This window comes from Mesoplodon bidens (genome assembly GCF_964165515.1).
Source record: "Mesoplodon bidens genome assembly, chromosome: 12".
Lineage (NCBI taxonomy): Eukaryota > Metazoa > Chordata > Mammalia > Artiodactyla > Ziphiidae > Mesoplodon > Mesoplodon bidens.
In genome coordinates, this window is record NC_138168.1 from 5,030,373 (window position 1) to 5,045,287 (window position 14,915).

A 14,915-nucleotide genomic window follows, 5' to 3' on the forward strand; every position below is an offset into this window, starting at 1 on the left:
AGGGAGTGTTCTAATTTCATTTTTTTACATGTAGCTCTCCAGTTTTCCCAGCACCACTTATTGAAGAGGCTGTCTTTTCTCCTCTGTATATTCTTGCCTCTTTATCAAAGATAAGGTGACCATACGTGTGTGGGTTTATCTGTGGGCTTTCTATCCTGTTCCATTGATCTATATTTCTGTTTTTGTGCCAGTACCATACTGTCTTGATAAATGTAGCTTTGTAGTATAGTCTGAAGTCAGGGAGCCTGATTCCTCCAGCTTTGGTTTTCTTTAAAGTCACCTATTCTTTATCCAAAAAGAAAATCAAACAAGTGTCAGCAGGATTGCAGTATTCTATAGAACTGAGGATGACAAATATCAGCTCATAGGCCCACACACTGCCTGTGTCCTTCCCTACCTCCTCCAACCCTATTCAGCTGTTGAATTTCTGCTCTGTTCTCCATTTTCCATCTGTTTTCCATCTTTTTACTATTGAATACCTACCTTGCTTTTTTTTTTTTTTTTTTTAATGCCACTCAACCATTCATGCATCACCTGCTTTCCTGGAGCTTCCACTGGCAATGCAATATAATGTTACATTGAAATAAATCACCCATTAGAACCCTTCAGCCTGAGAAAAGTTCTTCTTAGCTAAATAATGTTGGTGTTCCCAAACTGTGAAACTCAGCGGTCATGCTCATTTATGCAGTCCCATTATAGAGCCTGCATTTCAAATGCATTCTAAATGTTGGGGCCCCATGTGGCTCAGTCTCTGTAAAGAATCACACATAAAGAAGCCTGGCCTGGCTGGCTCAAAATGATTTCATAATATATTCTAACTTTTTCTCCCTCAACCAAACAACAAAGGAGATTCAACTCCTACCTCAGCACAACTGTTCTCAGAATTATTTTCTCCATTCTTCTGTTTTCTTACCCTCCACATGATAAACTCTTATATTCCAGAGTTGCTTACATACCAGCCTCCAAAATGCTCTCTTCAGCTTTAGTTCCCTGTGACTTTTCTCTTTATCTCCCTGCTTCATCCTTTCTCTTTCAGCCGTCTGATTTAGCCTCTTTATTCCCTTCATCCCCTGCTACCGTTTCCTTTCCTGTTTCTTCTTTCTCCCTATTTTTCTAATTTGTATCTCAAAAGGTTAGGCAATCAAGTTAGCAAATACTCTTTTTAGTTCTAAGGAAGACACATGTGACTCGAGCAATTGTGAGTCAAATGGGGATGAAAAATCTGGTCCCCCTCAGCACGTTTACTTAACTGTTTGTCCCTTCACTGGACTGGGAGCTTCTTGAGAAGGTGTCATATTTACCTTTGTGCCTGCAGCACCCAACATAGAGCCTGGCATGGAATGGCGCTCAATAAGTGTTAACTTAATAATGAACATTATTATTTTCTAACTAATTTCCTAAATAGAAACTCATGAAAAAAATGAACTTGGTTTAATCTATAACATAACCAAGAATGTAAATAAACTTTAAGAGGCCTATGGAGAGTCTAAGTCTCCTAATCCATAGATTATTTGTTGTGATATTAATTGGTCAGGGGGGCCTTACCACTTAGACAGTCTCTTTCTTCATCTTGGTCTAGATACCTATGTCTGTGGTATGTCAGATCACAGGTCACCACATGAAGACATAAAGAAGCATTTAGTTGATGACTTGCCCAAACTTTGTGAAAAGTTTGAATTATGAGTTCAACTTTAGCTTCTTTGGATTCTAAGGTTGGTCAAGTTCAAAAAGTGTGTGAACAAGTTACCACCTCACACTGGTCAGAATGGCCATCATTAAAAAGTCTACAACTAACAAGTGCTGGAGAGGGTGTAGAGAAAAGGGAACCCCCCTACACTGTTGATGCGAATGTAAGTTGGTGCAGTCACTATGGAAAACAGTATGGAGGTTCCTCAGAAAGCTAAAAATAGAACTACCATATGGTCCAGCAATCCCACTCCTGGGCATATATCCAGAGAAAACCTTAATTTGAAAAGATACATGCACCCCAATGTTCATAGCAGCACTGTTCATCAATACAATAGTTGAGACTTGGAAGCAACGTAAATGTCCATCGACAGAGGAGTGGATAAAGAAGATGTGGTAAATATATACAATGGAACACTACTCAGCCATAAATAAGAACAAAATAATGCCATTTGAAGCACCATGGATGGACCTAGAGATTGTCATACTAAGTGAAGTCAGAAAGAGACAGATAAATACCATATGATACCACTTATATGTGGAATTTAAAATATAACACAAATGAACCTATCTATGAAACAGAAACATAACCACAGACATAGAAAACAGGGGAGGTTGGGGGAGGGATGGAGTGGGAGGCTGGGGTTAGCAGATGTAAGCTTTTATATACAGAATGGATAAACAACAAGGTCCTACTCTATAATGCAGAGAACTCTATTCAATATCCTATGATAAGCCATAATGGAAAAGAACATAAAAAAGAATGTATATATGTGTATAACTGAGTCACTTTGCTGTACAGCAGAAAGTAGCACAACATTATAAATCAACTATGCATCAATTAAATAAAAACAAAACACTGTGTGATGTAGAGCCATCCAAAACTGTCCTTTACTACAGACATAGAGGCAGAAGGACATGATCAATTCCTGCTGTCCACGTTCCCCAGGATCTTCCTTCACCTCCTGTACTGCCTGGATAGACATTTCCCTTCCTGTCCTCTGCCATCTTTGGGGTCACAGTTCCTTAAATATTTGCTATTGGAAACCTTTGAGAGGAAACAAGCATGTGGTGTTGTATGGGGAAAGCATTACAGAAACATTTGCTTATTTAATGAGGCCAAAGTCCCTTAGCACCTTCAAGCTGAGGCATTATCTAGTGATTTAGTTTAATCCACCAAAATGTATAGACAGTGCATATGATGAAGTAGGAGAAAAGTGGGTTCCTTGAGAAGTGAGACTCTACTTGGTTTTTCTTTGTATCTTCAACCAATAGTCTTGTGCCTGGCCTATAGCTGCCACTCAATAAATGCTTGTTGAATGAAAGAGTAATTTACCCTCATGGAGCAGATAATACATTACCGAACACACTGGACTTGGTATATGCAGTAATGTAGGTGGAGATGGGAGTGTGATGGGAGCAAAGAGGAGGAGGAGATTAATGGTTGGCAGGTTGTTCTTTAACCTCCCATATTATATGCCCAAGTTCAACAGCAGCACTCATAAAAGGAAAAGCCCTGTAATATATTTATCTGCCAAAATTTTGATTGCAGGTTGCTGTTCACCGAGGGAAACTAAAATTAGAAAAAAGAAACTGCATGGGTTTTGATATGAAGGAAGAATATAGTTTTTACAACACACATGGGAAAAACCAAACCCAAAATACAGAAGCGACCTCCGTTCCCCGAAGGCACTGGGTGGAGGATGTTGAACTAAGTGAGGTTCTCATGCAGATTATAATGGAGTAGAGAAAAAAAGAACACAGCAGGGTCAAGTGAGATGACATACGAAAGGAAGAAAAATGATCAAAACGGACAACTCTTTTGTCCAGACAAAATGCCTTTATGTTTCACTTGAAGGCCTGCAAATTACCTTCTCAGAAGGCATTTAACCCATATTTTATGCAGTGAAACAGACAAAAGAGGTTCTACTGTCTCAGACTCTTTTTTGGTTTAAAACCCATTCTTTGAACCATTCCTTCCTTCCTTCCTTCATTTAGGTCCTTTGGTGGGTGAAACCTTATCTTGGTGAGTTCACATAGGGGAGAAGCTTGGACCTTAGAACAGGTCTCTGAAAGATGTATGAATCATCCTGATCCATTTCTGAATTGAAGCAGGTTTTTCCCTAGGTCTTACTATCCAATTGCTTTTGGTATTGGAAACACTGTTTCACACTTTTATGGCCTCGACATAACCCATGATGAATCATATTGACCGAGTATTATGATTTTCACATCTCTTCACCATAGTCAACTCTTTATAGTCAGAGTGGCAACAGCAGGTGAGATTTATTTGGCTACTTATAAGAGACCTGTACAATTAACCATACAAGATAAAGCATTAACCTTAGGTTTGAGACAACATTTTTCTACATTAGTGAGAACAAAGTATAATGAGATTTTTAATGACTCTTAAAAGCGCCTTAAGGCGGAGAATTAAAACTTCTCCCAGGCTTAAATTAGGCTTAAATTAGGCTAGATGTTTTGGTTCTGGGAATGTACTGGTATCAGTTCTTCTTCCTCTAGCTTTTAGATATTGAAACCTGGATTCAGACTTGATGTGAAAAGGTTGCATCTCTGTAACATTATTCTCTAGTTCTTGGACAAAATTCTCACCTTCAAGTTCACTGTTGAATTGAATAAGCTGTCTGGAATCTAGCGGGAAGGGGAAAGTGGGTCTTCTGACTTATTACATAGTCTGGTGAATAACCAAACACAACATATGCAGGCTGTCAAGTTTCAAGTAAATAGAATGTAACTAAAATGTCTTTGATTCAGAGCTGTTGGGATTTTTCAGTGGTTACAGCTCAGGCTTATACCAGCTTTCACCAAACTGTCATCCCAGGAACAAACCCTGCACTCTCATACTTTCCTTTGTATATGCTCTTCCATTTGTCCAGAAATATCTTTTCCCTTGTTTCTGTTTAGAAGTGACCTCTTCTGTGAAGTCCTTGTTTCCCTCACCAGACTCCCTCCCAACCCAGCTAGTTGCTCTTTTATAGTACCATAACATTTTTTAAACTATTTTTATTGTGATAAAATATAGTTATAAATTTTATCATTTTAACCATTTTTCGATGCACAGTTGAGTGGCATTAAGCACACTCCAACGTGTGCCACCATCACCACCATCCATCTCCAGAACTTTTTCATCCTCCTAAATGGAAACTCTATACCCATTAATCAATAACTCCCCATCTGTCCTTCTCCCAGACCTTAGCAGTCACCACTCTACTTTCTGTCACTATGAATTTGACCACTCTAGGGACCACAGACATGGCAGTCATACAATATTTGTGCTTTTGTGACGGGCTTATTTCACGTGGCATAATGTCCTCAAGATTCATCCATGTTGTAGCATGAGTCAACATTTTCTTCCTTTTCAAGGATGAATAACATTTCATTGTATGTTGATACATACATTCTGTTTATTCATTCATCTATTGTTAGACCCTTGCATTGCTTTTACCTTTTGGCTATTATGAATAGTACTGCTATTAACGTTGGTGTGCAAATGTCTGTTCAAGTCTTTGCTTTTGATTCTTTTGGATATACACCCAGAAATGAAATTTCTGGATCATGCAATAATTCGATTTTTAATTTTTTGTGGAACTGCCATACTGTTTTCCATAGAGGCTGCATCATTTTACATTCCCACCAACAGTGCACAAGAGTTCCAATTTCTCCATATCCTTGCCAACACTGGTTATGTTTTTTTTTAAATAATAGAATAGCCATTCTAATTTGTGTCAAGTTGTATCTCATTGTGAGTTTGATTTACATTTCCCTAATAATTAGTAGTGTTGAGTATCTTTTCATGTACTTATTGGCTATTTGTATATTTTCTTTGGAGAAATGTCTGTTCACGTCCTTTGCCTATATTTTAAGTGTTTTTTTTCTTCCTTTTTCTTTCTTTCTTTTAGGTGTAGGAGTTTTTATATATTCTGGATATTAATCTCTTATCAGATATATGATTTGTAAATATTCTCTCCCATTCTGTGGATTGGCTTTTCACCCGTTGATAGTATATTGTGATGCATGAAAGTTTTACATTTTGATGTAGTCAAATTTATCTATTTTTACTTTTGTTGCTTGTGCTTTTGGTGTCATATCCAAGAAGTCATTAACAAATCCGATGGCATGAAGCCTTTCCCCAATGTTTTCTTCTAAGAATTTTATCATTTTAGTTCTTATATTTAGATTTTTGATTCGTATTACATTTTTTGCTTATGGTGTAAGGTATTGGTCCAACTTTACTCTTTTGGCATGGATATTCAGTGTTCCCAGCACTGTTTGTTGAAAATGTCCATAACATTTTGCACAGATTATGTGCAAAATATGTATAATTATGAATTTTCCTATCTGGAGTAATGTACTCATAAACTGACTCTCATGCAGGAGTAGGAGTTGGGAAAGAGAGAAGCCATGATTTGGGACAGAGGCCTAGAATTATTTTCTTTGTATTTCTAGTACCTGACATATACTCAATACTCAGTTTCACTTGTTATATTTCATTTGTGTGTCTTCTATGTGTCAGGCAGTTGTACTAGGTACTGAGTACATAATGATGGAAAAAGCATACATGGTCCCTAGCTTCATGCATCTTACAATCTAGGGAAAAGAGAAATAATACGGCAATAAACCAGAAAATAACTAATAATTACTCATTATGATAAGTAAGATGAAGGCAATATACAGGGTACAGAGATGGAATTGCTTAAACAGTCCCTGTAAAGAGAAGGAATTAGGGGGAAAAAAAGCAAGATGCTTCTATATGTGAAGAGAAGGAACTGATTATGCAAAGTGTCAGGGAAGAATACTTTGGGCAGGGGAACAACACGCACAAAGGCCTTGAGGCACGTGACCACAGTCTCTCAGAGGAGCTTTGTTGGGCTGCATCCCACAGGCCTACAAACCCTGTACTTGCCCAGCCTCAAGACTGAAGAAAAAGCCCAGAATCAGCAACAGAGACATCAACAGTTTAATGGATAGGGGAGCTTACATGTTTTAAGCAAGGTCCTGGAGTGACACCCCACTGTGTGCAGCAGATGGCAGCAGGATGTGGTGGCAGCCTTTGCTCCCAGGGGGAGGGAGAAGTTTCCAATTATAGGGAGAATTGACATCAGGTTGGCTCATCAGTTACCAGGGAAACCAGCAGAGGAGCACGCCCTTCACCACCGCTTTGATAAACTATCCTTGTGGAGATGTTCTGATCTAAAGTTAGAACAATCACTGGCTGGGGCAGGGGCAAGTATGTAGGAAGGTCAGTCATGTGCGTCGGGTGAAGCAGGCGCTGGTCCGGCAGGGCATGTACGGCGAGCAAGAGAACCGTCATCTTGAGTGGCCTGACCATGAACTCCACCCCTACACACCCTGCACAACCGACTGTTACAGTCTTGGTCCATCCTTCTTCTGCATATCCCTGGGGCCAGGTATGTAGTGGGTACTGCAACCAGATACCACAAATACAATACAGACACCAGCAGCCAAAGAGTATCGTGGATAAGATGCCTAGTATGCCAAGAACTGTCATTTGCCAGGATGTGGGCAAATTTTGGAGCCAAGCACTTACCAGGTCAATGGAGAGAAGAGCCGGTGGCAGCAGTGCCCCATCCAGTTACAAGGAAGGTAAGGCCACCCCTGGCTTTCACAAACCCAGAGCCACTCCCCTGGGGAGGGGAAGGCCTGACTCTAAAAGAAACAGCCTTGTGGCCTAGCATTCAAGTTGACCTTCGCCTCTGCTGTTAGCTCAGCCTCTGTGGCCTTTCTTAATATAAAAGGCAACAGTCAGCCCACAGTTGTGACCACCAGCTTATTACTGATCTTTTTTTTCCACGGTAGCGGCGGCCAATATCTCAACAGCCTTGGGGTGTCTATATGAGTTCTCTGGACTCTCTTGGTGGCCCCCATTCATCATCCACCCTGGGGCCCCATACACACTAGTGGACAGCCACCCCCGGATCACCCCTGGAACTTCGGGGATTACCTCCCACAACTTTCAGGTCCCCCATCAGTGGACGGCCACCCCAGGATCACACCCACAACTTTCAGGCCCCATGTGCTTTCGTGGTTGGGTCCCTGCAACTTTCCATCCCCCGGCCTGGTTTCCCCGACAGCTTGGCACTCACGGGAGTTTCCTGGGTCTCTTGGCTGCTCCACCAAGCGTTGGGCCATACCACAGCAGACCAGCAAGGCCTGTGCTTGCCCATCCTCAAGACCAAAGAAAGAGCCTGGAGTCAGTGACAGAGACATCAATGGTTTCATGGATGTGGGGAGCTTACCTGTCTGAAGCAAGGTCCTGGAGTGACACCCCACCGTGTGCAGCAGACAGCAAACAGGACATGGCGGCAGGCTTCACTCCTTGGGGGAGGAGGAGGTAGCCAATTATAGGGGGAATTGACATCAGGTTGGCTTATTGGTTACCAGGGAGACCAGCAGAGGAGCCCCTTATCATCCCTTTGATAAGCTAACGGGTGGAGATATTCTGATTTAAAGTTAAAACAATCACCAGCTGGGGCAGGGGCAAGTATGTAGGAATGTCAGTCATGTGAGCAGGTGTAGGTGAAGCAGGTGCTGGTCAGGCAGGGAATGTACAGAGAGCAGGAGAACAGCCATCTCGGGTGATTTGACCATACACGGAGGCCACGTCGCTGAGGAGGGGAAGCAGGGAGAGTGGCCCATGATGTGAGGATGGAGACGCTGGTGGGGGCTACATCATACATGGCCTCGGAGGCCACTGTTGGGCATTGGGAATTTATTCAAAGTGTAATGAAAAGTCACTTAAGGATTCTAAGTAGAAAGCAGGCATAAATGGATTTTTAAAAGTGAATTTTTCTGGGGACTTCCCGGGTGGCGCAGTGGTTAAGAATCCGCCTGCTAATGCAAGGGACATGGGTTCGATCCCTGGTCTGGGAAGATCCCACATGCCGCGAAGCAACTAAGCCCGTGTGCCACAACTACTGAAGCTCGTGCACCTAGAGCCCGTGCTCCACAACAAGAGAAGCCACCACAATGAGAAGCCCACGCACCGCAATGGAGAGTAGCCCCCGCTTGCTGCAACTAGAGAAAGCCCGCACGCAGCAACGAAGACCCAATGCAGCCAAAAATAAATAAATAAATAAAATAAAATAAATTTATTTTTTTTTAAAAGTGAATTTTTTCTGGCTGTGTGGATTAGATGTGGATTAGTGGGAGCAAAGAGGCTTTTGAAGGGCTGTAGGTGAGATTTAGCTGTGAGAGGAGAGGAGAGAGAGAGAAGTGGGCAGATTTGAGACTTTATTTTCAAGGTAAAACAGAGGAACTTTACGATGGATTAGATTTCAGAAAATTAGGGGGTCAAAGTGCCCTTTAGTCAGTAACTTTGGGAGAAGAAAGTTGGAAAAACAAGTAGTTCATCCTTCATAGAAGCTGTGTGCCCAGCCCTGAGGTAGGCGCTATAACTTATATTGTAGAATCTAAAAACAATGATACAAATGAACTTATTTACAAAATAGACTCACAGAAATAGAAAACCAGTTTATGGTTACCAAAAGGGAAGGGGAGGAGGGATAAATTAGGAGTTGGGGATTAAAATATACATAGGACTATAAATAAAACAGATAATCAACAAGGACCTACTGTATAGCACAGGGAACTATATTCAATATCTTGTAGTAACCTATAATGGAAGAGAATATTAAAAAAAGAATTTATAGTTTTATATATATATATATAAAACTGAATCACTTTGCTGTACATATGAAACTAACACAACATTGTAAATCAACCACATTTCAATAAAAATTAAAAAGAAATAAGAAATAATGATGTAATATTTATACATAGAAGTTCACACTCTAGTGGCTCTAAGACTTGCAAATTGTAATAATCAGAGTACACCAAGTCATAAACTAATGCTCCTTTTGAGGTTGAGGGCATAAGTGTGAATTCTTATACCCTCAGAATTCTGAAAACAAAGATTTGGGTGGGTTGATTAGGGATGAAAGTTTCTTGGGGGAATAAAGTCTCTGAAAGAAGCACAAGGCTCAGATGGGCAGACAGGAGAAGCCACAGGCCCTCACAAGTATGAGCAACCAGAAAACCACAGACTCTGGAGGGTTGCATGTGAAGTGGACAGGAAGGCAACTGTAGGGTCGTTGGCTGGAGATTACTGGAGAGTCAATGGGAATTGGCATTAGTATCATCAGAGTTTTGGGTGCTTAACAATTTACAAAATCCTTTCCCTTGATTTAATTCATTCAGTCCTCATCATGAAATAGGCAAGGCAACAGTGTTATTCCCTTATTTTACAGACTGAAGATGGAGGATTTAAATGGGGAGGTGTTTCACCCAAGTTTACATGGCCAGAGGTTGAATTAGAACTAGAAGCCAAATCTTTTTACTCTCTTAGCTCTTCTCTTTTCACTACAAAACTTGTTTTGCTGAGGCAAAAGCAAGATTAGTGGTTTGGGTATCTATTTTGTTTTTGGGGGGAGAGGGTCATGGATATTTTTGAAAAAGGACTCTAATGATTTCATTTAAAATTGAAAGCCATGTCAGGTTGGGTTACAGGGTATTGATCACATTTACTTTCAGAGCTATGAGCAATATGTCATTTTCCCCCCAGCACTATTTGGACACCAAGAAGCCAGAGGCCAGATTTTCTAAATTAAGAAGGCTTTAACATCCTGACCCAGTTCTTTAAGTTATTTACAAATAACATCCTGACTGAGTGCTTTAAGTTATTTACAAAACCACTACTAAGGAAATAAAACAAACCTTGCAGTAGAGATTTCCTTCTGAATTAATTGCATGATTTGATAAAGCTAAAAAAAAAAAAGCCCCTGGTTATGTTCAGCTTCAGTAGAATTCACCAGAATGACTGAATGGCCAAACTATGATTTTTTTATGACTTCCTAATTAGCTTAATTCTCTTCTCTCATTTTGACTACACGGTGGTTTACATACAGATTCTGAAAGCATTTTTCAGATGGGAGTCTTTTCTAGAAGGTGGTGGTTAAAACCAAATTTTGAAGACTGAAAATACACTTTACATGGTAACCATGTCCCCATTAGATTTGAATCTCTGTACTTTCCCTATAGAGAAAGAGTCTTAGTGTATGGGTATAGAGTGTATAGAGTTTATATAGTGTATATAGTATATGGGTATAGAGTGTATATAGTGTATAGAGTTTTAGTGTATGGGTATCACCTATTTTTTAAGAATTCTGAATTTCTTAATCTATTATAAAATAGTGTTGTTTATGTGTAGCTCAAATGTGTGCATGTATGTGTGTCTATATATACAAGAATCATGCTTTGCTTGTTTTAAATTCAACAAACATATATTAAAAGATTACTAGGAACAAGCCCTATAAGCATGGACACAAAACTCTTAACCCAGCACAGGATGTGATGAATATAGTAAGCATGAGAGATAGAGAGGAATGGAAAATTGAAGACGTGAGGAAGCCCCGGTGGTTGAAAGGAAATACTTTACACATTCAAGTGGCATCTAGAAGAATGGGTAGGATTTTGTCAGGTAGAGATGGAAGTAGGGCATGCCCAGCAGGAAACAGCAAAGACTAAGGCCCAGGAGTGAGAAAGGGATAAATGTATTAAAAAACCCAGGAATAATCAAAGTTTACAGATTCTCTGGGACAGGTTGGATGGTGAAAGGAAATACTGGAAACATGTTTAAGTCACTTTTTTTAAAGTGAATTTAATTCACAGTAGGTGATATGGAACTACTGAATAATATGGAGCAGCAGAGTTGACAAAAATCATGGTGGCTTTGATATTTAAAAGGGATTGGAGGGACTTCCCTGGCCGTCCAGTGGTTAGGAATCCACACTTCCTCTGCAGGGGGCACAGGCTCTCTCCCTGGTTGGGGAACTAAGCTCCCATGTACAGTCTACATAAATAAACAAAGGGATTGGAGCAGGGAAAATCAGTTGCTATGGGATTGATTAAGAGACGACTTGAGGATACGAGGAGGGGGAAGGGTAAACTGGGACGAAGTGAGAGAGTGGCATGGACATATATACACTACCAAACGTAAGGTAGATAGCTAGTGGGAAGCAGCCACATAGCACAGGGAGATCAGCTCGGTGCTTTGTGACCACCTAGAGGGGTGGGATAGGGAGGGTGGGAGGGAGGGAGATGCAAGAGGGAAGAGATATGGGAACATATGTATATGTATAACTGATTCACTTTGTTATAAAGCAGAAACTAACACACCATTGTAAAGCAATTATACTCCAATAAAGATGTTAAAAAAAAAAGAGAGAGAGAGAGAGAACTCTAAGAATCCAAGTTAGCAGTAACAAGGCCTGATGGAGGATAAAGGCAGCTAAGAGGGAAGAGGGACTGGGTGGGACAGATTAATTTTAATGACAGTGAGGTACAGTTGTTGACACAAGCTCAGCTATGGTTATTTCATCCCCAAGCATGTTTAGTCAGGCATTTCTACCTTTCATCAGTGCAACATGTTTTCTCGAGTGTACTTTTCTAACCTGGCTGCCATCCTGTATGAGATCAAAATTGTGGGAAGCAGAGGCAAAACAGCTTCAGTATTATACTCTGCTCACTGGGCTAATTCTGCTGAGCATTTGCTTCCATTTTGACTTCTGAGGTTCTTCTGAAGATGGGGAAAGGAACAATCTTAACCAGTAGACCATCCTTCAGTTAAGATTATATAAATAGAAAAGGATAAATTTGTATAGAAAGGAAAGGCCTGAGGCCAGGGCAGGAAATTCTGATGGACAACTTGAGATTAGAGAAACGTCCAGAAATCAATTCCAAGCCTCTACCTAGCCCTCCTCTGCAAGTCTGCTGTCTCTAAACCTACCTCAAGGCCCAACATACCCTTTTCCTGATGGTCATGAGCCATTTAGACCAACACTCGTGGTCCAGCACGGAGTCAACAGTAACCCAGTATGGACCCCAGCTCAGCTTGGCAACCTGCTCCTACCTGGATCTTTGTTTTCAAGGTTCTATTCTAGGAAACTTTCTGGTACCTCCTTTCCCCTTGGCCCTGAACGCTGCTTTATTCTTATCTGTTCTCTTGAGTCCCTGACTGTGAATGTAAGTCCAGGCTTCTGGCACATCACCTGATGAGTAATCTACCTGGATAGCCAGTATCGCCCACCCTGCTTTTCCTGAAACTCTTCTTTTGCCACCCGCTTAAGATGCACTGCTATCACCCTCTCACGCTGCTTCTCCCGATGCTTGGACTATGAATAGAAATACCATATTCTCCAGGTCACCATGTGGGTACCTCTAACCACACATGGTCGCTCTGCCTACCATAGGGTGGGTTTTCTGAAATCTGAGCCACTCCAAGGACACCTCTGATTTTACTGGCTTTGCCTGACGATTCCTGGGTTGAAATAGGGAAAAGAAAGTTTCAAGAAGTCAGGCACAAGCAAGGAGCTATGGAGGCGATGTGGTGCTATGTGAGAGAGATGGGAAATATGCAAGCTGTGCCAGCTTTTTCACTTGGTCATTTTTCTTAACACTGGAAGCTCAACGTTCAGTCACTTCTCTAGATATGAATGGATCTCAAATAATTTTTGATGTGTTTGTTTTACTTTATTAAAAATAGAATAGGGATGTATTTTCATAGCAATATAATTTGTAGCACAGTATTCAGTCTGAAAGTCAATACATCTTCTCAACTTAGGACTGAAGAAAAGAGATTGTTTCACCAAAATGATAGGGAGAGGCATGGGGAGTGGTGGAGGGTACCGTTTGTGTGGATGTGATGTGGTTATGAGTCTATGCATACCCAACTTCATTCTTCTCGGTCAGACAGGTATGCAAGAGAGTTTCCATCACTGATACTAGTTATGCAAACTGTTTGCACTATGTAAAAAGGTAATGACTGTGAGTGATGTGTGTGTACGTGTGTGTGCACTAGTGTTATTTTTTTTTATTTGTTTATTTTTGGCTGTGTTGGGTCTTCGTTGCTGTGCGTGGGCTTTGTATAGTTGTGGTGAGCGGGGGCTACTCTTTGTTGCAGTGTGTGGGCTTCTCATTGCAGTGGCTTCTCTTGTTATGGAGCATGGGCTCTAGGTGCATGGGCTTCAGTAGTTGTGGCACACGGGCTCAGCAGTTGTGGCTCGTGGGCTCAGTAGTTGTGGCACACAGGCTTAGATGATCTGGGGCACATGGGATTTTCCCGGATCAGAGCTCAAACCCGTGTCCCCTGCATTGGCAGGTGGATTCTTAACCACTGCACCACCAGGGAAGCCTGCTGGACTACAGCTATTTTTAAAGAGAAATATTTAACTATTTGGAGCCGACTGATCAAACACTACTTGCCACCCTCTTCCTTTTAAAAGGAGGAAGAAACCATTCATTTCTAAGTGTGGTACTGAACTAGAACATCCCTCAGATACTCTTCTAGTTATTTTTATTTTTCTCAAAAGCTCTCCAGGTAAATATGTGTACAAATATCTTTTCTCATTGATTTTTTCTTTGAGGAATACAGAAACCCAACCGCGTTTCTATTATGGGAGCCAGGAAGCACTTTTATGTAGTTGCAAAGTAACCTATTGCAAGGAGACTAGCTGTTACTGAAATTCAAAGATGCAAATCTGAAAACACTATGCAACAGACTAGGAATTATTTATTCAGGACAATACCTAAGAGGGAAAAGGTTCTTGATCTGCAATAGGCAAAGTTATAAATATTGACAGTAGCAATGATTGCTATAGAAAGAATAGTAATTTCCCCCTGGGTTATTATGATGTTAACAGATCTGAAAACGTTTAGCATTCTTGTTAGAGATATTAATATTAACATCACATTAACCACTATGTCAAGGACTTTAATTACATTTTAAATGTTACTCAAGATTCCAAATTTTTTTAATTCAATAAATATTTATTGAGCATCTACTGTGTGTCCGGTATGATATTAGTGCTGGGGATACAATGGTGGACAGGACAAGTTCTCTTCTCTCATGAATTTCCCTGCAATGACAGTAACCACTTAGGTACCTGTGGTCTTTAATCATTATAGAATAAAGTTCTATACATTAGAATAAAAATAAACAAATGGGACCTAATTAAAAGCTTTTTCAAATAATAAACAAATAAAAATAAACAAATGGGACCTAATTAAAAGCTTTTTCACAGCAAGGGAAACCATAAGCAAAACAAAAAGACAACCTACAGAATGGGAGAAAATATTTGCAAATAATGTGACTGACAGGGGATTAATCTCCAAAATATACAAACAGCTCACAT

At 40.5% G+C, this 14,915-nt stretch overlaps 1 long non-coding RNA gene across 1 annotated transcript in view; it reads right to left on the reverse strand.

The window, feature by feature from the left end:
• Window positions 1-14,915, reverse strand: part of LOC308626016 — a 123,735-nt gene that overhangs the window by 67,823 nt on the left and 40,997 nt on the right. Inside the window, exon 2 of the long non-coding RNA XR_014017187.1 lies at window positions 7,965-8,043. This is a non-coding gene — a long non-coding RNA (uncharacterized lncRNA). The remainder of the gene's footprint in view (window positions 1-7,964; window positions 8,044-14,915) is intronic.